This window comes from Stylophora pistillata, chromosome 5, assembly GCF_964205215.1.
Source record: "Stylophora pistillata chromosome 5, jaStyPist1.2, whole genome shotgun sequence".
In the NCBI taxonomy this organism is placed as follows: domain Eukaryota; kingdom Metazoa; phylum Cnidaria; class Anthozoa; order Scleractinia; family Pocilloporidae; genus Stylophora; species Stylophora pistillata.
This window is the reverse complement of record NC_142523.1, coordinates 22920641-22945969: the sequence shown is the minus strand read 5'-3', so window position 1 is coordinate 22945969 and position 25329 is coordinate 22920641. Positions and strand designations below refer to the sequence as shown.

At 40.7% G+C, this 25329-nt stretch overlaps 2 pseudogenes; both read left to right on the top strand.

Moving 5' to 3' along the window:
• Positions 1 to 10760: 10760 nt before the first annotated feature.
• Positions 10761 to 12683, top strand: LOC148730866 (ATP-dependent helicase wrn-1-like; annotated as a pseudogene).
• Positions 12684 to 12830: 147 nt separating this feature from the next.
• On the top strand, positions 12831 to 19000 carry LOC148730865 (uncharacterized; annotated as a pseudogene).
• Positions 19001 to 25329: the final 6329 nt, after the last annotated feature.

Sequence of the window (25329 nt, the reverse complement as noted above, 5' to 3'; positions counted from 1 at the left end):
GCCCCCGCATCAACACCTGCGCTACTGCCGACCCAGCTAAGGCTCAGAGCTTCGTCGAGACCCTTCAGAAAAAGCTTGCTAACCAGCATACAACCGATGACACGGACGCCGAATGGTGTCACCTCCGGGATGCTATCTACGACTCGGCCATGTCTGCGTTCGGAAGAAAAGCACACAAGAATGCTGACTGGTTCGAGGCGCACTGGAAAGAAATGCAGCCAGTCACGGAAGCCAAAAGGATAGCCCTTCTGGCTTACAAGCAGAACCCTTGCCACAGCACACGCGACGCTCTTAGAGCAGCTAATAGCAAGGCCCAGCAGACCGCCCGGCACTGTGCTAACAAGTACTGGCAGAGCCTGTGCGTCAAGATCCACACACCTGCCTACTGTGGTTATACTAGAGGGATGTATGATGGGATCAAGACAGCCACTGGCCCCACGAGCATCAAGACAGCACCGCTCAAAGCGAAGTCTGGCGATGTCATCACCGATGAGAGCAAGCAGCTGCAGCGTTGGGTCGAGCGCTATCTCGAACTCTACTCGACCCAGAACATCGTGACTGACGCTGCCCTTGATGCCTTGCCCAGACTACCAGTCATGGAGGAGCTTGACGAGATGCCCACACTGTAGGAGCTCAGCAAAGCCATCGACAACCTTGCCTGTGGCAAGCCGCCAGGGAAGGACAGCATACCATCAGAAGTGCTAAGGCACGGCAAGCCTTCCATCCTCCAGCCGCCTCACGAGCTCCTCCGCCAATGCTGGGTGAAAGGGCACATCCCACAAGAATGAGAGATGCAAGTATAGTCACCCTCTACAAAAACAAGGGTGACCGAAGCGATCGTAACAACTATCGCGGCATCTAACTCCTCAGCATTGTAGGCAAAGTTTTTGCGCGTGTCACTCTGAGTCGCCTAGAGAGTCTCGTTTTACAAGTTTACCCAGAATCCCAATGTGGGTTCAGAGCCGCCAGGTCCACAGTGGACATGATCTTCTCCCTCCGTCAGCTGCAGGAGAGGTGTCGTGAGCAGCAGCAACCATTGTTCCTCGCTCTCGTGGACCTGACAAAAGCCTTTGACCTGGTCAGTCGAAGTGGGCTCTTCCAGATCCTTCAGAAGATCGACTGCCCACCAAAACTCCTTGCCATCTTCGCCGCCTTCCATGAGGACATGCAGAGCACCGTCTGCTTTGATGGAGCCACCTCGGATGCCTTCCCAGTCAGAAGTGGAGTAAAACAGGGCTGCGTTCTGGCACCAACTCTGTTCGGGATTTTCTTCTCGATGCTACTCCAGTATGCCTTTGGCGACTGCTCGGATGTTGTATACATTCGGACAAGGGCAGACGGAAATCTCTTTCACATTGTCAGGCTCAGCGCCAAAACGAAGACCCTTGTGGTGCTCATCCGCGAGCTGCTGTTCGCAGATGATGCTGCCCTGGCGTCTCACAGCGAGGCAGGCCTCCAACGTTTGGTTGATAAGCTGTCTCACGCCTGCAAAGAGCTCGGCCTTACCATCAGCCTAAAGAGGACCAACATCTTTGCCCAAGATGCCCTGACACCTCCCGTCATTACAATCGACAGTACTGAACTGGAGGTGGTGGCCTCTTTTACTTACCTGGGGTCCACAGTGTCAAACAAGACATCGCTAGACGTCGAGATGAGTTCAAGGACTGCCAAGGCAGCGGGAGTCATGGCCAAACTCAACAAAAGAGTGTGGAACAACGAACTGCTGAGCGAGAGGACCAAGCTGCAAGTCTACCAATCTTGTCTCCTTTCCACACTCCTCTATGGTAGCGAGTCATGGCCCACATACGCCAGACTAGAGAAGCGGCTCTACGGGTTCCACCTCCGCTGCCTTCGGTGTCTCCTCCAGATCAAATGGCAGGACAGAGTCCCCGACACCGAGGTCCTTGGGCGAGCCGACATGCCTAGCATCGCTACACTACTCATCCAAAGACGCCTACGGTGGCTAGGCCATGTACACCATATGGACTCCCGGTCGCTTGCCAAGACAAGTCCTCTATGGGGAGCTGCAGGAGGGCGTCCGACGCACGGGCCGACCACTCCTTCGCTTCAAGGATGTTTGCAAGCGCGACCTGCAACTCACTGAAAATAACCCCAACACCTGGGAGATCCTTGCGCCAGACCGGAACGTCTGGCGTCGCGGTGTGAAGGACGGAGCTCACAGGGCTGAGATGAAGGCGAGGGCCGAGGCGACTATCAAGAGGGGGACGAGAAAGAAACGTCAAGGATCAGTTCAAGAGGCCACCAACTACATCTGCACGAGCTGCAACAAAGATTGCCACTCAAGAATCGGGCTTTTGAGCCACTGAAGAGCACGCCAACACTTATGCGCTGACCATCGCCTCTCCGAGACGAGGATGCCATACAGAAGGTCTATGAAAATTTCCATGCAAAAGTGGGAATCGATTGTAACTGAACATCTAAGATATGTCATTTTATCATACAGAAGATCTATGGAAATTCCCATGCACAATTGTCTGGATCGATCATAACTGAAAAATTATTTCATTTGTGACATGTTGCTGGAATATCCATGGAAATTTCCATGCACATTATGTGGATCGATTATAGCTGAACATCTTAAATTTTACCATGTTGATGGAAGATGTATGGAAATTTCCATGCAAATGGTTGTGTGGATTAAAGCTATATTGAAGATCTTATATATTACCAAGGCAATGAAAGATATAAATTTGCGAGCACAGGTGTAGATAAATTTTAACTAAACAATTTTTAAATTTTCCATGTTACTGGAAGATTTATGGAAATTTCCATGCAAAAGAGGGAATCGATTCAGTAGATCTATGGAAATTTCAGTTGGCCAGATCAAGGGAGGTTTGTAGTTTCCGTCAAGATTAACTTAAGCAATCTATGCTACCTCAGGCAGAACTCCTTCAAAGTTATCTACCTCGGTGACCACAGCCGTCTACCTCCTATAAGCTCCACTGTGCACCTGCAATTGTAAACAAATTATAAATTGAGGCAAGTTATCTACACAACTTAATTAAATTCAAAGGACAATTATGTGAAAGCCTTTTGATAGGCAAGTGTGTGTGTGGTCACAAGTAAAGGAAAATTCAGCTGTGGCTGACACTATTTGAATAAAACACATGATGGAAAGGTTTGGTGGGCACGTACACTTTAGCCAAAATAGTTAAGTTTGCATGAGTAGGAGGCTTGAGTTGAGCATACATTGTATGTCTTAATTTTGAGCCTAAATCACCTCTCGCACAGGAGCAGCTTGAGTTCTGACCATATCATGTATGCATCCACATCCTCAGGGACACCTTCAGGTTTTTTCCCCAGAAAACCCACACTATTCCCAGCAGCCTCGAATTGTTTTTGTCTTTCTTTAACTCTTTCCTTGTTTGTAATGATTTATTTCAATGGCCAAGTAACTGTCCCGTTTCTGGCGGATGCCATCTGGTATCTTCGGGGTCCGCAAGTAGTGATGCCCAATCTTCTTTATGTCGTTCCAAAAACAATCCATCCTCGGAGACCTAGGGGCTGCGAGTCGATTTCAAGTTGGAGCAGAAGAGCCCCTGGGGACATTGCCTTACAAGACTAGTTCCAAACGGTCGCAGTCGTTCTGGCATCTGATTGGTGCCAGAAAATCCTTGTGCTATTTTGCCCAATCAGAGTGAAGTGTGCCTTAGAGTCCTTTCGTGTGTTTTAACACGGACATATACGAGACGTTTAGTTGCTCGCCATGATTGTTTGGGCCGTGCGACGAAGGTTTGCTCGAGGTGAAAAGTCTCAGTCTCAGCATACAATGTAAGAGATATCGATCAGATTGTCAACGAAAATCTTACCGGAAATTATACTGAATACTCTCGCAGGTATCATAAGAGACGTGTTTAAGAGTTTGCCAGGTTTGTACAAAACATAATGGTTGCAAGCGTTAATATGTCGCTTTAAACTTTAGACAAGATTTAAGCTTAAATCTTTCTAGATTATTTGTATAATTTGGTGTAACTGAAACTTTGCCTGAATTCTGTGAAGTTATTCGTCGCACGGGCCACGCAGGTATGTCGAGCGCGTAACTGGCGCTTACGCAGCTTTCTGTGCGCGCCAAAATCTAATCTAATCTTCGCTTGAAAAAAAGAGAAAAGCTAAGTGTGGAAACTTTTGTTTATTGGATGTGGGTAGATGACCCTGTACTAAGCTGACATTTACAATAGAGCAAACCCACCCTTTCCATCCAATATTTCTTGGTCTTTGGTTTTGTTTTCCCGAATGAAAGCAGCATCGATTCCCAGTAATCAAAGGTATTTAACTTGGTCTTCAACAATCGACAAAAGAGGTGAAATGACAATGACCAAGGGACTACAAGAGAATCCGTGGCCTTTCGAGCTCAAGAATTTGAATACTCTTGGTAGCAGTTGAAAGATTAAGTTCTTTCCAAACCCCTTCGGTACCTATTCAAAAACATCTCCTTCCCACGATGTTCTCGATAATAAGTTTTTGTTCAGATTTTAATTAGCTAACCGGAAACACAGCTAAGCTTTCTCCAAGCGCTTGCTGGCGGTCTTCCACGAACTTATCGTTCTCTGCAACCTTGGCCATATTATGAAAGACTTTACAACAAAACGAAGATCAGATTTTGGCGAGCACAGAAAGCTACGTAAGCGAAAGCGCCAGTTGCTCGACATACCTGCGTGGCCCGTGCGGCGAAATAACTTCACGGGGATTGGCAAAGTTTCAGTCAAAGCAAATTATACAAAAAATCTAAAAAGATTTAAGCTTAAATCTTTTTTAACGTTTAAAGCGACATATCAATCCCTGCAACCATCGTGTTTTATACGAACCTCGCAAAATTTTAAACACGTTCTCTTGTGATACCTGCGAAAGTATTCAGTATCATTTCCGGTGGGATTTTCGTGGACAATCTGATCGATTTCTCTTACTTTGTGTGCTGAGACTGAACTTTTCACCTCGAGCAAACCTTCGTCGTACGGCCCAAACAATCATGGCGAGCAACTGAACGTCTTGTATATGTCCGTGTTAAAACACACGAAAGGACTCTAGGGCACACTTCACTCTGATTGGGCAGAAAAACACAAAGATTTTCTGGCACCAATCAGATGCCAGAACGACTGCGACTGTTTGGAACTAGTCTTGTAAGAAAATGTCCCCAGGGGCTCTTCTGCCCCAACTTGAAATCTACTCGCAGCCCCTGGGTCTTCGAGGATGGAAACAATCTTGATCTGAAATACTTTTCAATTTCTGATCTGAGCCACTGAAGCTCAAGCTTCTCTGTATCTAGTGACTTACAGTAATACCATCAAGCTGTAACAGATCTCAATTTGCGATTTTTCAAATAGTACTTGTCATTGTTACTATTATTATTATTATTATTATTATTATTATTGGTCTTGCTAAGAATTAAAATGTAAGATCATCACACTCCAGCTGAGCAAAACAGGTAATATCTTCAATGTATGAACAGAGTATAATTATTAATGGAAAGTATTGAAATACATATATATGAACTGCGGTTATGAAACGTATATGTGCACGATCCTTTGCAGTAAAGCACTATTTAAGCAATAGTGAAAATCAGAGCTGAAAAAAATTCAGGCCTGTACGGGATTCGAACCACTTACCTCTGCGATACTAGTGCAGCGCTCTACCAATTGAGCTAACAAGCCAACTGGGAGCAGGCCATCAAATTAATACGTTTCATAACCGCGGTTCATATATATGTATTTCATATGTTTGTTGTTTGACTTATCATCTTACGGGTTTATGTCGAATTAATTTGATGGCCTGCTCCCAGTTGGCTTGTTAGCTCAACTGGTAGAGCGCTGCACTAGTATCGCAGAGGTCAGTGGTTCGAATCCCGTACAGGCCTGAATTTTTTTCAGGTCTGATTTTCACTATTGCTTAAATAGTGCTTTACTGCGAAGGATCGTGCACATATACGCAAATGGAAAGTATTGTTGAGATTTTTTGTTTAAATTCTTCATTCTCCATTGTACAGCAGATATTTCCACTTATTTTCACTACAGTTAACCACTGTTCTGGAACAGGGTTTACTGGTTTCCAGTTTTCCTTTTTGTCGCTCCCCCAGTTCTTGAACTGCGCATAACGACTTTTCCTGAAGGAGCTTTTGTAAATTTAAAAGCATGAGGATTTGAGATGTCGTGGAGCACAGTTGAAAAGGGCGACATCCACTCCTTCACAACAAAAACATGCTCAACCTCTACAGCCCTTGGAGTTGGGGTGTAACGACTCCCAAAGGAGGTCACAAGTTCTACCAATTAACAAGAGAAAACATTTTAAGATATTGTATCCATCCATATTGTCAGGAGAGGACATCAATCGATTGAAGGCTTAAAATATAGCTACATGACCATCTCAATAGTTATACAAATCTACTCTTCTGCAGATATTTTCTTTTCATTTTGTTTGTTAATTGGATTACACCAGCTTACATATATATGGTGTCAATGTCAAATGGCAGGTGGTCAAATTTTAAAAGATAATTTCAGAACAGTCATTTTCCAAGCTAGAAGTTCACTGATTGCATTCCTCCTAACAGTACCTTTAAAGGTTCTTGTGTCCTTCTTTACCAGAATTAATCAGTATTAAGCTAAATTCTCTTTCAGAGCTTTCAGATGTGAAATCAAATTTCACACTTACCCTGGGTTATCTTAACACAGCTTTGAACAACCCGGCCCTGGTCAACAGCTTCATGAGTGTGTCCAACCATTAAGAAATTTTGTTTTACCTGTAAAGACAAAAATTGGATTTGAAGGAAATTTTTTTCATGATCACTGTAATCCCCACCCCATAGTGCCACTAGATTGTCGCAAATCATTAGTTATAAATTATTAAGATAGACTATTCACTGAAATTTATCACTTTTCAAACTTCATTTCCTTATGAGCATTACAACGTACATACCTTAAACTCGATCGAGGCTTCCCTTTGCAGACCTCTCAAGTCTCACGATTTTGTCGTGAGACTCACGATTTTCAGTTCAATCTCACGGTCTCACAACGAGACAGACAAATCTCACGATAAATGTAGGCGCAAACTAAAAGGATAAATTTTTGTATAATTTCATTTATGGCTTGCTAGAGGTGATTTTTTTGTGCCAATTCTGTGCAAATCCGTCTCAAATCAAGCTGTTACGTTCTTCGTCCGTCTGTTCGCTGGAAACACCGTGAGTTGTCCAGGACCATATACAGAACACCTGTTCCAAACTAGGTGATCATAACCAGTCTCTCGCATTTTGACACTACACGTTTTCAAAATGACGGCAATTGATGAACCCGATGAATATTTAAAGATTTTTTCTATGTTGTTCAGATCCACGTATGTTTTAAGTAAACTATGAGCAGGAAAAAAAAACTTTCTCTTAATTTAAGAACCCGCGTTTACTTGGTTTTGTCTGCCAGTCGACAAATCTCCAGATTTTTTTACATCAGTCTCCATATTTTTGGTGTTTTGAGGTTGAGAGGTCTGCCTTTGTCCACTAAGACATTAAGGGATGCTTTGAAGGTCACTAGGAAACAAACATGAGGAATTGCGTTATAAAGGGATGGTTACAAATGCGTTTTATTTAATTTAGTCTGATATATGATCTAGATAATCTACGAGAAGAAACTTGTTGGTACAACTAAAGGACAACATAAGGTGTACTGTACCTTTCAATTGGTTTGGCATGCATCCATAGCCAATTAAGTGCGATTTGCCTTTTTTGCAGCGAGTTATAGCCCTGAAGATTCGTATGTATCATGCACATCTCTGCAAGATCCATGGCTTCTAAGCATTTCTCAGCACAACATTCAGATTTTGTTGCCATAAATATAAAGAATCCCACAGAATTGACGAATATCTCGTAAATTATGAGTCGATATTAGCCTAAACCTCGGACGGTCTGAATCTACTTGCTCAAATATCCGTGAAAATTCCGAGAGAGCGCTTTTGGATCGTCTGAGAAGCAGGCTAAATAATCGCCTTCGTACCTTAATTTTGCAGTAAATGACTGTCGTATGTCGATCGTAAACAACAAAACAGCGAAAACAAATCACCCAAGCAGCCTCTTTTCCTCTCTCTACCAAAAACGACCCAAACGTTTACTCTTCCCCACTTCTTCTTCTGTATATGGCATAGCCAGCAACGAAATAGTATTGGCTGATTGTTTTTTTTGTTTTTGTTTGTTTGTTTGTTTTTTTTTAGTTGACTGTTTTGGTGTTTACGTCCACTCTGTAATGGTTATTTCGAACCCTGTCTCTCTAATAAACGACACCAAGGAATGCGTGACGATATGTCATTGCGGGAGTTCGTGATACATCCTTATCTAATTACCACAATTATCGCTTTGGTTAGAGCCTCACCTTCTTTCAAAGAAGCAGCATCACACTTCTTGCGATCGCAACCTCCAGGTTTCTTTCACTTTGCGAACTTTTCCTTCTGTAGAAACGTGTCTCTTTGTTCATTAAGCTAGAAATGCATAATTTGGTTAAGATGACAACAGTACTAAGAAGGTATGATGTGTCTTTGTCAGATATTTTAAAATCAGAACTTGAAATATCTTGTATTATCAGGTCAGGCATTCATTCCACCTTCCCCGTACATAGCAGAGGCTTAAAGTAAGCAACTGAATAAGAAAAATTACGTAAACTCGGCTCTTCATGTTACAATTCTTGTTTACATCAACAAATTTATCAAAATGCATCGAGATGAAATTGCCTTTTTTGTTGATCCTCTAACTTCCCAACACACGGTAGTTTATAGATTAGGGCGTCAAGATTGTTCCAGTATCCTGGTTGCTGTATTATGGATTTAATTTATGACGCTCCCCTTTGCAAAGCAAATCCAGCTCACTATCTAATACGTCCTCTTCACAATGTTCAGTCTTCATACTTGCTTTGTGTTCGCCGCCCAAAGCCCAGTTGAATTCCCGGTCCTCCTCTACGTCTAAAGTCAGAAACTTGTCAAATTCTTTTAAAATGGGGCAAAACCTCTGATCTTCAACTGTGATAAAATGAGGTTTTAGTTCTCTAATTTTTTCACGTTTCCGGCGTTGGGTTTTTGAGGTCAGTTCGTTCCTATCTCGTTTTTCCCTTTGGATAAGTGGGAAAAATTCACTTTTGGAATACACTGATATATTGTATTCTCAGCGACGTCCACGATTTTAGCATCATGTGAAACACTGGAGGAAAAATACTTGAAGGAGCTCTTAATTGCTCTTTGGCCACGTAAATACGTATGGAATTGTACAGACGGTACAAGCTGGCAAGCAGTTTTCCGGCTATTCACTATTCACAACGAGATCTGTTACTTTGAGAACATCTAAGAATTCCTCTACTTTTCCGCCTAGATCAACTGCGGTGTTTCTGAATTGGAGAATTATTATCCTCAAACATAAAGAGAAACGTTCTGTTTTTGAAGTTAGGGAAGAGCTGATTAGAAATGTTGCCTTCAAAGTTGCCGCTTCGTGCCTTGCTACCGTTGAAGCTTGCATTTTCAGAAAGGACCACATTGTCATTGTCCTCACAACCTGCAGCGCTAGAAGATTCTACTTCTTGTTCTTTGGAAGCTCTATGCTCAGGCGAGAGTGGTGCAGTTTTTCAGCTCTTGAAGAGTCTAACGATTCGCACTCGATCTAGGCTTCCCTTTTCTGTTTAGCAGGCTTGCTTACTAAGAGAGGTTAAAATACCTCCACGGCTGATTCTTCTATTCTCGTAGCTCCGCTCTCAAAGATCTCTTCAGTAACTGATGTTTCTACCAAAGGCTCTTCGGCGAAACTTGAAAGAATCGAGTGACAGAGGCTCTTCTGCAACCGAACTGGAGTAATCCATGTCCATAGCCGTTCATGTATTCCTATTTCAGTTTAAAAAAACTAACGATTTCCTCGACAGTGTGGTGCGGCTGTCGGAAATTTCAAAACTCCTACGTCATCGGGCATACAAAAGAATTTCGTATGGGGTGTGCATATTAACCAATAAACAAACGATACGGGTTAAATTATCTCAGTTCAAAGTAGCCGTCGTACATTCTTCAGAGTTCATGCAGGTCAGCTATTTGACTAGTCGCCCTCGCAGCCGTTTTTAGTCTCGTCACGCAACGCTTCTCCCCACAAACGGCTGCTCACATTCGAACAACATTCCTTTCCGCTACTTCAACCAATCACTATTTGGGTTACATATGTTGAGAACTGTGCGCGCCAAAGTAGTCTAACCAATCATATTGTTTGTTTCATCTTCAAGTTCAAAGCTTTCAAAATGGTGTCCTTTGAAGAAGCGTTTGATGTTGTTAGTAATACATTTCGAATTCCTAGTTTAAATGCGCAGCAAAAAACTGTAATTAGGAAAATAGTTGAGGAAAGAAAGGATGTATCTGTCAATCTTCCTACTGGTTTTTGGAAATCTCTCCTGTATGAAGCACTACCACTCGTGTTTGATCTTACCTCACAAGAGCCTGGTCATATCATCGTCGTTGTCTCACCATTGGGAAAAGCCTTATGAACGACCAAGTGTCCCATTTGAGGGAACTAGGGCTAAAAGTAGGTAACATAAGCTCACTTGAGGATGGCAAACGCATTCGTGTTGAAAGCGGCGAATATTCCTTAGTTTACGGATCCCCTGAAGCGTGGTTAAAGAACGAACGCTGGAGATTTATGCTGACAAACTCTGTGTATTCCAAAAAAACTCTGTGCCATTGCTGTCGATGAAGCGCATGTTGTAAGACAGTGGTAAGTGTTTAACTAAAAACGAGTCTGCAGCAAAATGTTATGTTACATGTATGTTTTAAATTCAGCAGTATAAAGGAAAGGACAATAAGAATGTAAATAATGTAAATAGAAAATGTAAATTGTTTAGTCAGTATTAGTATTACACTGTGGCCTTATTTTGGTTATCGTTATTTTATTCTGTCTGTGTTATATTACACATGATCACCTGTAAAAATATTGAGTCTAAATACAAGACATTATCATCGCAGTATACACTTCTGAATGCTTCAGATTACCGATAAAATTGATCAGATACGATGAATATATCAGGTTCATATATTTTGAACTGCGGTACTAGATACGTATGATGCACGATCCTCGCAGTAGAGAGCGCTATTTATGCAATAACGAAGTTCAAACCTGAAAAAAATCTGGCCCATACAGGCCTGATTTTTTTCAGGTCTAATTTTCGCTATTGCATAAATAGCGCTCTCTACTGCGAGGATCGTGCATCATACGTATCTACTACCGCAGTTCAAAATATATGAGCTTCATATATTCATTGTATCTGATTTATCATCACGGGCTTGTTACGAATCAACTTAACGGCCTGCTCCTTGTTGGCTTGTTAGCTCAATTGGTAGAGCGCTGCACTAGTATCGCAGGGGTCAGTGGTTCGAATCCCGTACAGGCCTGATTTTTTTTCAGGTCTGATCTTCACTATTGCATAAATAGCGCTCTATACTGCGAGGATCGTGCATCATGCGAATAAAATTGATGTTGGGTGCCATGGTGTAGCCAATTTGATTTTCACTACTACATAGATAAAAGCTAAACTTTTTAAAATTTTATACCCCTAGACCCTAAAAGTAAGTAAATTTCCCATCAACCTATTAAAACTATGCTTGAAAGTAACGTCGTTTAGGGAACTTAGTCTGACAGGATCTGTCCCGACACAAATAAAACCTAAAAGTTTTAAGAAGGTAGAACCCTAGACCCTAAAATGGAGATAAATGTCCCATCAACCTATTAAAAACCTATGCTTGAAGCTAACGTTGTTTGAAGAACTCAGTCCGATAGGACCTTGAAAGTCCTGGCAATGTTAAAGGAGCCAGAGACTACAGCTCTCTGCATGTTCCTTAGCACTGAATGACAGTATTATTGTTATTATTATTACATTATTAAAATTAATATTTTTTTCATTATTATATTATTATTATTAATAGAAATTTCATTATAGATTAATGCTGTCTTTTTTCCTTATGATGGGTAGGGGAACGTCACAAGATAATTAAATGGAAGCATTCTGTGAGTCTTCAACCTTCTGAACATCAAAAGTGCAGTAGAAATTAAGGAAAGTCAAAATAAATCAAATGTTGCTTATGTTATGCAGTATATGGATAAGGACATGGAACTGGAATTCTACTTTGGCTGGCTTACTGATGAACCTAAACAGAGTCAGGAAAAAACAGAAAGAACTATTATTTATTGCCAGACTATAAGATAATGTGGTTTACTTTATGCTACCATTAATGTTTTACTTTAATGTTAATTAGAAATGATTCAAAACATGTGCTTGTTGAAATGTTGCATTCCTGCACTCCTGAAGCCAATAAGCATAACATTTGGGAGTCCTTTCAGTCTGACAATGGTACCATCTGGCTACTAATAGCAACAATAGCCTTTGGAATGGGCGTTGACTGCTGAAGTCTTCATAGAGTCATACATTTTGGACCCTCCAAGAATGTGAAGTCAGGTGTTCAGGAAACTAGTAAGGAAGAAAGGGATGGCCACTAAAGTGTTGCATATTTTTTTTTACCATGGAGTTATGTTAAACCATATTGATGCCCATATGAAGTTTTTCATTGTGGACAATATGTCATTGTCACACCTAGAAAGCTCAGTATTGGAAGAGGAAAATGCCAATGATTCATGCGATGATGATGTAATGCCACCAGTAGTAATTGGCAACTGTTGAGAATATGGCATTGGATCACTGATTACTAATGAGTGACATTAACGTGTTTGATTTAACTGTATCATGTACTGGGCAGAGGCAGATTAAGGACTTAAAGAAAGAGGGCCAAAGGGCAGGGCAAAAAAGTTGGCAAAAACAGAACACAGAATGGTGGAAATCACTGCGGGGGAAGGGGGCTGGGGCGAACAGTACAGCTTCTTTGGCCCTCCTACTACATTGTGGTAAGAAAATGAGTGATCTCATAAATTCATCATATTTTTAAATCAGATTACTGGTCAATTTCATTGTCTGATTAGTGACTTAAAATTAATTGTGTGCTACTCATACTCTATCATAGCAATTGAAAGTTTTGTCATGTGAAGTCACAAAAGATGGAACATCTGTTTGAGATTAGTTACATTTCACTTGAGAAGAAATTACTGTATACATGTACATGTAATAGAGAAAAATAATTTATGATAATGGTCTGAGGTTTGATTAAGAATGCTATGAAAGATTCCATGGATTATATTGATCAATTGATTCTTTGAAAATTTAATCTCTTCATTGGTGCTGCTGCCAGTATCAAATTGTATTCTACTTGCATATTGAGCAAAAATTTTAGACTGCTATTAGTCACTATGCAGTGAGATTGCAAATCTTTCAGACTTTTGAATAGATCAGATTCGTATGGAGAAATTTATATCAACTTCATTTATATCAGTAGTTGCAGCACCTGGGTACTTCTTGGGTTAAAATCTGGGCTAACAGAATTTTTCAGGGTCCTGTTTTGACATTTTTTGGCTGTAACAGTTTGTCATCATTGGCACATACTTGTCACTAGGCTCTCATATATTGTACATTTGTGTTGTTCCAGACTATTCATGGACTACTTAACACTGCAGTGGCATACTGAATAGACAGGGTGAATTCTCAAAAGCTATGGACTACAGAATTCAATTTCCCATGAGGCAACAAAAAAAAGTGTTTTGTTTACTCTGCTTATTTAGCCCTGATACCCCTGAGCATGTTTTTCTTGTGTTTGTTTATCCAGTGTTATAATTTTGAGGCATCTAAATCAATACACCAATAGAACCAATAGGAAATCTTTCCGGAGTATGACGTCTCTGTTGGCTGATCGTGGTAGAAATATTAGAATTGGTTGTAGCATTAGAGGTACAAGTCGTATTGATGAGATCGAATTGTAAACATTTCTAGGTTTTCCCACGGCACGAAACTTGGATTTCTCCATCGTCGCTCTCAACGCTCAATGAGCGCTCCTTTCTGGGAAGTTTTCGATCCTTGAAGATTCCCTTCAATTCATCTATGAGCTCCTCAAGATGATCAGAGGCCTTTTTGAACTTGATCAATCGTCGGTAGCAAGCTTTACAAACTGACAACTCGCTGGTCGCTGAATAGCAGCTCACATTCACATCCAGACAGGAACTAATATTCGCCGGAAAATCAAAAGAACTTCTTCCATAAACATAAATTGTTTCTTTTCTCTCAACTGAAGTGGAACAAATAAAACAACGATCACTTTGCAAAACCTTCTTCAGCGTTTCCTCCAGCAAGAAACTACGATGAAATGCAGAATTTGATAACGCGGGAATAGCGATATTGATTACAATCTCTTGCGCTCTGATTGGTCACATAAGAAACAATGTCATTGATCTCATTGGTGCAAAGACAACAAAGGGAAAGGAATGTTGTTCGAATGTGAGCAGCCGTTTGTGGGGAGGAGCGTTGAAAAGATATGGCAACAACACGTGGTAGAGGGTCCTCACTACCTTACTCGAAAGAAGGAAAAAGGGAAAAGCGGCACCATTCCGGCAGAAAGTGGTACTTCGCGAAAGCAGAAAACGGAGAGGTACGCACGCTTTATCATCTCGATAAGTCACCCATTCTAGCGCAGGATGGCACTGATCCTGGGTCTGTTGTCCACATGAAGCCCGCGAGTGAAGATCTAAGGAAACTCAAGATACGTTTCGTTTCGAGAATTCTGACAATTTTAAGCTACAGCTAGAAGAAAAGAGAATTTGCTCTAAGAAAGATCATTTTGAGTTTGTACAAGATAAAAATCATTTTTTTATTGTGTAGTAGGAAAGTAAGATTGAGGAAAAAATGTTCTCGTGTCTTAGATTAGCTGCATTTGATTTGGCTTCCAAAATGGTCCCCACTGAGTAAACTTGACTTGGCCTATCTATGGCAATGGATTTCCCACCTTTCGACGTTTAGCTTACTCTGACCATTGACTCTTATTTTTTTTTTACTACCTACATACCAACCTCGTTCCCAGGGTCTCTCATCTTCCCGCCCTCTGGAGCGAGCGAGGAGAGACCCTGGTTTAGGCTGGTCACGTGTTTAGAGAGCAAAAAAATTCCTTAGGGACGAGTCGTTTGTTTGCTCGAGTTTTGCCTCGTATCCTTTGTCATCTTCAAATCGACGCTATCGTTGTTCAGGTCGCCACGCTTTATAGCAGCCTTCAAGTCGCTATATCTCGGAGTTGGTATTGTAACCTTAATTTAAAATCCAAACAACTCCAGTGTTTAAAAGCGATGTATTCGAGCAGAGATGTTGTGGCCGTTTTACCGACGGGATACTGTAAATCTTTTATTTTTCATCTTCTTAATTCTTCACTCTTCTTCGAGGAGTTAAGCAGTCAACGACCTGTACCTCCCTTGTCATTTCATCCAGTTGTTTATGTTGTTTCGCCTTTGAATACCTATATTAAAGATCAAATAAGAACGAGCACCGGCAGCCGTAGGTTATTTTGTGACTAAATTGAACACTTGCACGTGAAATTATGTAAACAAAAATAAGCGAACAGTTACGCACAATCGCGTGTCCATATTTTTCCTCTTCTGAAGAAAATAGGTACTAGAAAAAGAGAGATCGGCTGGAGGAACACACACAAAACAAAAATCTGTACGAATTTTCCTGATCATGGACAACATCTTCGCAAAAATATCTGACAGCGGCTGAGTCAATCGAAGGTAGCTCATTCTGAAAGAAATTTGTCACCTTTCGTAAAAATACTCGCAACTCAGAAGCGGCAAAGAAGTATCTGGGACCATCGAGACGTAACAAAAAACAAATCTGGTAAAACACTATCGAAGATACAGTTATTTACCTCTTTTCCAGCCAAAGACTGAATTGGTGTTGGTGCTTTTACGAAATTTAGACCGCGACGGCTGCTCTCAGATTCCCTTGCATCATAGCCAGGGTGCGTGACAGATTGTAATATTTCTGTACATCGCTTCACCGTTTCGGTAAAAATCTAACTTTCACTGATCACCGCTTTGAAAGAAATAAAATATTTCAAGCGTCTTTTCAACGCCCACATATTAGATGTGGAAAAAATTTTTCTTGACTCAACGGCCGGCCATAAATGTCCTCGGCGGCGGCGAGCGATACGCAATTTCCTTTCGCATAGATGTTCTTCGAGAAAGATAAGTCTCCAACTGATTTACAAAGCCTGCAACAATTGATATTTACCGTAGTGGAAGATTTACTGATCTTTTTGGGCGTCTGCTGAATATTCTCAGTTGACATTCGGTTCGAAGCGCTTCACGTGTAGTTTGTTTTTATTGCCAATAAGCAACGCTCGCGAGCGGACTAAGTGGAGAGAAAATCCCACTTATCTGCCCCTCCCTCAAACCGCTAATTTGAAATCTCCTAAAATCTGGGAGACACGTGACCAGCCTAAACCAGGGTCTCTCCTCGCTCGCTCCAGGGGGCGGGAGGATGAGAGACCCTGGGAACGAGGTTGCTACGTACCGTAATCAAAGATAATAATTTTAGTTTAGTTTTGGTAGCTTACATGAAATTTCCCACACAAATTCAAAGCGTTTCGCAATGCGAGCACAATAGCAATCAATCTGCAACACTTTTCAAAAATAGCGCAAGAAAGTTCCGCCTCTGGTCTCCCTTTCCGCTAAACGTGTTTGGAAGAGCCGGCGATGCCGCATTTTCAATCGAATTTACTTTTCACACCAACGTATTTCCTAAAAGGTACGGTAAAATGGTTTTATGATATTTTACACGGCATTCATTGCTTCTTAGGTAAAATACAGCTCGCAAACGACCCGCAAATAGTTCCTCCGGACCAATAATTTGTCATGTTTTTTAAGGTTAAACTCTGCCATTCAGGGACAGAGGACAACTGAATAGAGAAATTGCTACAGTTCGGTTATTAATTCAAAGGTAAACTAATAAACTCACATTGATAAGGAAGAAATGAAAAAAAGCATTTAACACTACCCTCTTTTGTGGAAGTCTCTTGAATTCGTATACCTTCTTAGCGGATTCTCCGCCTTAGAAATAAAGGACCAGACGAGCAGTGTCTCTCAGGCCAAAAAGTGCAACGGTCCAACATAGTTGCCTCAAAGTTCAAGTGTTTGAGGGGACTGGACACTGAACAGCTAGCGGAGCTGTTAGGGAATTTGGCGGATGGCAAACTATCGTTTGCAGAATTAGAGGAAAAGGCAGTAGAGGTAAAAAACACAGCAGTTCTGAGGGCGGAATTCGTAAAGAAAGCTGGCTGTCGAGCATGGAAAGAGGCGGAAGAGAGGTATTCATTCAATATAACAGTTTAACAACATCAAAACTCGACTATTACCACTTTCGATTACACTTCCACCTCACCATAATGTTGTGTTTATGTGTCCGTGTCCGTTGTGATAAAAAATTCTTACTTTGAAATGCATCTATCAATTTATGATCCATTTTCTGTACTGTGGCTTTGTTTTAGAATAATGAAATAGTTCAAAAACACTAAGCTCAAAGCCACAAGATAAATTGCCAAGAACAGTATTTTCATCGTCACTTTTTTTTTCCCGAAGGGGAGTAATTGTGTTCTTACGGCTTTTTCCTTTGCTTGACATTAAAGATTTCCCCATTTCACTGGACGCGATGTCCTTAAGCCGTATATCAGCTCCGTGTCAAAAGGGGAAGGAAATTAAGCGGCGAATTCATAGCACTCGTCGAAAGAGCCCCTTAAGCTGAAGTGGCAGAAGAAGACAACGGCATAGTTCCTAAAACTAAGAGAAGGCGATAAAAGGTGCAAATTGTTTTGGAAATTCTGTCACTTTTGGTTAAATACCTTACCAACAGCTTAGAAATGATACAGAAAAATGTTTCTGCGTGGAAAGCAATTGATGCTATCACTTTAAATAGTACTTATATGGCTTCTTTTCCTCTTTCTTTCAGATCACTCCATACTTTCGCGCATCAATGGGCAATGTTATTGCGCAATGTCTTCTGGTGTCTCTGCCGCATCACTGAAAGGAATCCCCTTTGGTGGTGCTGATGTAATCATTATACAGAAACAGAAAGTAAGCTCAGCGCTTGTTTTTTTTTTTTTTTTTCTTTTTTCTTAAATTCTCTTAACAATATTCTTACATGCAAATGAGGCTATTGTTAACCGCTTTTTTCAAATTTGTCAACTTTTTAGAACTGGAGTGAGGAAAAATTAAATTCTACTTTAAGGCAGATATGTGGCCTGAACACAAGGCTAAATATGACTCAATACATCATTGTTGCAAGAGAAAGAGATGAATCCCTTACACAAACCGTGGAGGAATGTACCCCGGGAGAGAAGGCTTAAACAATGTATGTGGCCTGGAGTAGGATGTCTGCTAAAGGTAACATTTTCTTTGAGTTAATTTGTTATTTAGTTGAGAAAATTTCCAATTTCCATTTAGTGTTAAGTCTTGATTTAGTGATAAATTACAGGACTCAGTGTGGCATGACACAGTCTCTGAATGATTAAATCTCTCGCAAACAGCTGGCCCTGGACTGACAGATGTCGTCAAAAAAAAAAATTGTGTCACTATTGTTGGCACACCATCAAAAAGTGCCACAAATTGGTTTGTGGCTGAGAATGAGGGGGACCTCATGCAGCACATTATAAAGCTTTTCGTGCCTCCAAGAGGGATTGTATTAGAGTTTGGAGACTTGTATACTCTTGGTAAGACACAATTATACAAATAAAACGTACTAAAGTTGCACATTTTACAGTCATTGAGGCCTTTATTTTCTGTGCCATAATACAGGTACTAAATTGCTAAAAGAAGTGAGACAAAATAGCTGACTTGCAGTAACCTGCAGTCAAAACATTTTTAAACAATGCCAATAGCTGCAAAAAGTAATAACTTGTTTATCCCTTGTTTTTATGTGTTTCAGTGAGTTCTTGTCTGAAACCGTCGGTTCAAAGGAACGTGAACTTATTATCGGTATATAATGGCGAGAGGCCTGTTTCTGGTTTTAGAAAAGAAGCTGTCAGCCTAAGCCGTTCAGCATGCGCGGAATCAGGGTCCAAAGATAACGACGAATAGAGATTTTTTTTAGCAAGACAATTGTACTGAATGTAGATTTATTATCCCTTCGCCGGAAAAATTATTTGAGTGAAAGTTTGCAACAGATCAGTCAAGAGTAATTTCAATGAGGTTAACCGTTAGGCGTTAAAAAGCAAATAAATTTAGCCATTAGGCGAAAAGATTAAAAAAACTTTGACCATTTGTCTTACAAAAAGTTTAGCATGAGATTTTTTTCATTTGAACGCAGCGGAAAGAAATTTGCCGTTAGCCGTAAAAACCATTACCCTATTGAGACAGTTTTATCAAAAAATATAAATTGAGATGGCCAATTGAGTCACTGAAACTGTTGATTGAGCCGTAAGTTTTAGTTCGTGGACAGCCGCTCGGTGACGTTGACGATTCTTTGCTTTAACCTTAGCAACTATACCATGGCAAAGTTTGATTTTTTTCCAAATTCCTTACTTCAGAAAATCTTTACTTAAAAAATTACGTGTTTGCCCTAAATAAGGAGAAATTGTCCTGCTAAAGAATCAAAACACATTTTATTCATCTGGATTAGGGGCCCCTATCTTTTATACGGGAGCTAATTATATGAATGAATTGTTTTGCGAGTCTTCGCAATATATCCTTATCTACGCCGAAGTTGCAGATCTTCGATCGAATTTCATTGCCAACTGTGTCTTCAACAACTGTCTAACTTACACCTCCATCATGTTGAATATTGTGGCAATCTTCGCCATACACAAAACTTCGAATTCGACGATTGCGAAAACTTTGAAAACTCTTAAGTCCTGCCTTATCCGATGTTGCGGTTGGTTTATTTAATCAACCATTATACACTTTCTTTCTGATCAAGCGGGTACTACTGGACAATCCTGGCTGCAACACTCAAAAAATGTGGATTATATCAAGTGCTTTATTTTCAGCTGCCTCGTTCCTTTGTGTTGTGGCTGTAAGTGTAGACAGGCTCTTTGCACTTCACATGATCTTCATCTCAGATACCAAGAGCCTGTGACTCACAAGCGTGTTGTTATTGTGGTGATCGGCATGTGGGTGTATAGTGCATTTGTTTCTTCGATAACATTGTGGCGGTTAGTCAATACTCGAGATCTTATTATTTCAGTTTCTGCGTCTTTGAGTTTCAGTGTCACATTTGTGGTCTACATCAGGATATATTTAACTGTTTCGAAACTCCTTTTGACAGTTGACATGACATTTAACTTCGACTGTGATTAAGCATGTAAAGTACAATTGAACGTCCTGACTGCCTCCGTCTTTTGATATGCCTGACGTAAGTTCTTTATTTGTCATCGGCTTATATCAAATTGTCACTGGCTCACATCTTAAGAACCCATATAATAATCCGTGTATACCTTTTATTGAGCTTCATCACTTTTACGAAAAAAAGGAAAATTTTATGCACAATCAGTGGAGAAATTGTCGTGCTAAAGAATCAAAACACACTTTATTCATCTGGACTAGGGGCTCCTATCTTTTATACGGGAGTTAATATGATAAACGAATTGTTTTGCGAGTCTTCGCAATATATCCCTTTATACGCCGAAGATGCAGATCTTCGATCGAATTTTGTCGCTAACTGTGTCTTGAACAATTGTCTAACTTACACCTCCATCATGTTGAATATTGTGACAATCCTCGCCATATACAAAACTTCGACGATGGCGAAAACTCTGCTGCTGAGTCCTGCTTTATCCGATTTTGTGGTTGGTTTATTTAATCAACCATTATACACTTTCTTTCCGATCAAGCGGGTACAACTGGAAAATCCTGGCTGCAACAATCAACAAAGGTGGATTATTTCAAATGCTTTATTTTCAGCTGCCTCGTTCCTTGGTGTTGTGGCTGTAAGCGTAGACAGGCTCTTCGTACTTCATCTTCATCTCAGATACCAAGAGCTGGTGACTCACAGGCGTGTTGTTATTGTGGTGATCAGCATGTGGTTGTATAGTGCATTTGTTTCTTCGATAACATTATGGGCGTTAGTCAATACTCGAGATCTTATTATTTCAGTTTCTGCGTCTTTGAGTTTCAATGTCACATTTGTGGTCTACATCAGGATATACTTAACTGTTCGATGACACAGGAATCAGATTCAGTCCATGCAAATTCGAGACGAAGCTCAGTCTGATGAAATGAAATACTTTGCTGTTCTCAATGAATCAACAGTTGGAATATTTTACGTGTATCTCGTAGTTTTAAGTTTTTATTTGCCTTTTTTCATTTGCATGGCTGGTATTCGAATCTATGGCTCGAATTCCGCTTTAAAAAACCTTTCTTTTCTCTTTGAATCTCAGGTATCTTTCCTGTTTTTTTTTTTTTTTTTTATTAACAACTTTATTGACCATTACACATATTACATACAGCAAATTAGACGACCTAAAAGAAATGGGATATATGTACAAAGTGATATAATTTGGATATATCAACAAAGTTGAAATGGTAAATTGGCCACCGTAATGATTACGAAAGCTGACGTTTCGAGCGTTAGCCCTTCGTCGGAGCGAATAGAGGAATTGTGGGTTGTGTGTGCTTTTAAAGGCAGAAAATGGAGCTACGTTATTGGTGGGTGCATGGCAACGAGAAAAACATGAATAAATTAGTGGAATGAAAAGCGTTCATTGATCCCTGTGGGATTTAGACTGCCGGTTTGAAAGATGAGCTTTTGTTCAAGATTTTTACGGCTTTCCGTGCCACCTAAGTGCAAGGAAAGACCGCAGATTGCCATATGTTGCTTAGAATGATTAGGTAAATTAAAATGTCTAGCGACTGGTTTCGATGTGTCCTTGTCATTCCTTTCCACGTCTCGAAGGTGTTCTCGGAATCGGTCACCTAGTCTTCTGCCTGTTTCGCCGATGTATATATTTTTGCAATAAGTGCGAGTTATGCAATAGATTACATTAGCGGAGGTGCACGTGAAGTGATCGGTGATCTTAATGGATCGTTTAGGTCCCGATATTTTATCAGTGTTGTGAATGAAAGGACACGTTTTGCATCGTGCACGAGCGCATTTAAAAGTGCCTGGTTGCTCATTAGTCTGAAAAGAACTTCTGACCAAAAAATTGCCTAAGTTTTTGTCGCGTTTGAATGAAATGAGCGGAGGCTGCGAAAAGACAGTGCTTGTCTCTGGATCGTTTTGAAGTAATTTAAAGTTTTTAAGAATGATGGATTTAACTGAGTGGTTGTGAGGGTGAAACGTGAGAGTGAATGGAATGCGGTCGGAATCTTCCTTATGCGACGTTTGTTGTGCTGAATGTCGATCAATAAGTTGAGCGCGGTGGTAACCCGCTTGAACGACGGAAACAGGGTAACCACGTTTATCGAAGAACTGGCACATTGACTCTGATTTGTGGTGAAAATCAGTCATTACTACATAAACGACGAAGTCTTAGAAACTGAGAAAAAGGAATGGAATTCTTAACGTGAGATGGATGAGAAGACGAATATAACAAGTAATTATGCGCGTCTGTAGGTTTGTAATACACACTAGTGCATAAACCGTTACCTTCAATTGAAACTTTGACGTCTAAAAAGGATAAAGAATTGTCAGAAATTTCCCAAGTATATGTACAAAGTGACTTAGTGATAAGGAGAATAGGTCAAAAGGGCTGGTGCGAACGGGACACGCGGACCCAAGCGAGGTACCACCCATGGTACAAATAATTATTAGAAACACGATCAACCAAAAAACGGTTAAAAACTAGGGATGGCAGAGGCAGGAACGTACAATTGACCAGGTACAAGGATAGAATTGTCAAAGTGATTGTACAAGAGTTAAAACATGTGCTCGGTAACAAAATTACGGAAGGAAGCAGTAGTTGAAAAACTGGTAGGGGGTCAAAATTTACAGATATAGTTCCAGAGCTTAACAATACGATTAGAGTAAAAGGCCTGAAAAGCACTAGTTTTACATAGAGGAGTTTTAAGGCTAAAGGAATTACTCATTCTGGTTCGGCCGTGAGAAACAGGAGAGACAAAATCATAAATATTAAAATCAGTAAAACCATTCCGACACTTGTAAAAAAAAAACAAGATCTTTGAGTTCGCGGTCAAATGTCAGAGGACGAAGTTTCAAAGTTAAAAGTCTGTCTCTGTATGACATCACGCCTACACGTTGTTTGAGGAACCACCTCTAAATTCAACCTTGAACCCTGTCATTAACTGCTGGAAGATGAGACACATTCGACACGCTATCATGGACATACTGAGGAAAGTGTCTCGGACACGAAATCACCCATTTCGCGTAATATACAATCGGCCATCGAGCGTCGTCCATGTTGATAAATGATCCACTCTGTGCGGCTTACAAGGACTATGCGCAGTTTAAAAATTTACGACAAAGTAAATAGCCACAAAGAAGATTAAACATAAACTTACTGATATGACCCGTCAGCCAAATAATTGCTCGGCTCCAAATGTAATTACACAATATATCAAATTGTCGCAACTGGAGAGAAAAATGTTACTTTGAACAGGGAAGCTGGTTTTGTTATCGATGGACCGTGAGATTGTTATTACGGACGGCAATGAAAGAAGGAAAGCAGACAGGGAAGTTGATTTTGTTATCGATGGACGGTGAGATTGCTATTACGGATGGCAAAGGAAGAAGGATAGCAGACAGAGAAGCTGGTTTTGTTATCGATGGAACATAAGACTGTGACTACAGATGGCAACGGAAGAAGGATAGCAGACAGGGAAGCTGGTTTTGTTATCGATGGACCTTGAGATTGTAACTACGGATGGCAATGAAAGAAGGATAGCAGACACGATATTATTCTCGTTAAGGATTTCGTCGCTCTAAATTTAGAATCGCGAATGAAAATGATGAGAGTGGATGCGGACCTGAGCTTAGTGCTTTTAATTCATTCAAAATTTTGCCCATGGCTGCGAAATGTTTCGCTAACTCTCTTTAAAGTAGTAATGACAACTGAATGACGCGTCAGCTTGGATTAAAACAGAAGGAAACTCGTGCCATCCATCCTTCTGCCCCAAAGGCAGAATTGCCAATTTACGTCATAATAGGGGAGAAAAAGAAATGCTTCATAAAAAGTCAACTCCTCGATCGCTCCTCTATGTGCAATTTGAAGAAACTTTCAAGCATGCAGGTAACGAGAATGATAAAGATGATCAATTAGAGATCATGGTATGGATAGGAAGAGTGTTGGAACTGAAAAGAGATTTAAGATTTAAGTCAACGGAATAAATCTCTAGGTCTTTCACTAAAAGTTAAAAAGTTAAATGATCCTAGGACTTAAACGGTACCGCGTCACATTAAGAGCGGAAAGAAGAAAAGCAACCAGGAGCTAGTATTTAAGAGTGAGAGAAAATTTATTTTAATCATTGGCAATTCGATGGACTAAAAAAAAAAAGGATTGATTGATATGCTCGAAAACTAAACATGCAGGGAAAGGCATTTCGCTTTACCCTTTCGCGAAAAAACTTATTGGAAGCAGAAGGCTGAACATGAAAACGAAAACAGAGGCTGCTTTAGAGCTGTTGATTAGCCCGCAGATGTTTCTTGGTGGTTCTAGATAATACCTGAGCGGGAAGCTATCAGAAATTAGAATTAAGCACGTTTTCCCTTGCTGTCTCCTTTTGCTTAAGTTTATTAATTCTCACCCATTTCTGGACAAAAAAGTGGGTCAATAATGCGAAAAGTGTCAGAACACTAGGCTGGTATGAAAAGAGCTTAAAATCTATTTTGATAGACAATCGATATTGACAGCTTAAATTCCGGTAACATCCATCACGATTACGTGGCGATTTGAAACTTCATTTCAAATCTTGGAGAATATTTTGTAACTACGTCGATTCCTCCTGTTTTTCAAGGATAACCGGGAGGAGATCATTCGTCGCCAGCAAGATAAACGGGGGAGGGGGGGATAATCAAAAACTGACTGACCAATAAGGAGGGAGGACATCATAAAAATATCATAGAGTCTCATAGGGGATCATGTAACTTTTATCTTCACAAAACCAAAATCCTCCGACCCTTTCCTCAACCCTTTCACCCCCACCCCCCCTTCCCGCCGTTTAGCAGGTGTAAAATAATGACCGGTCCTTTGGGAAGATAATAGCCTGCTTCACGGGTGGAAGATCTCGGACAAGTGACAAAGTGTAGAGGTAGGAAGGGAAGAAAAACCAAGCTTTCCTGGATTTTCTCCCTTTCCCCCTTCCTCATCGTTTTGTCACTCGTTCCAGATCTTCCACCCGTTCAATATGGCGGCCGAATATTCACCGCGCTGAATGTCGCGCTTGAAAACACAAACTACTGCCCGGAAGCATCCTAGGAAGAGAAATGAAAGAAAAACTCATTTGGGAATAGTGAG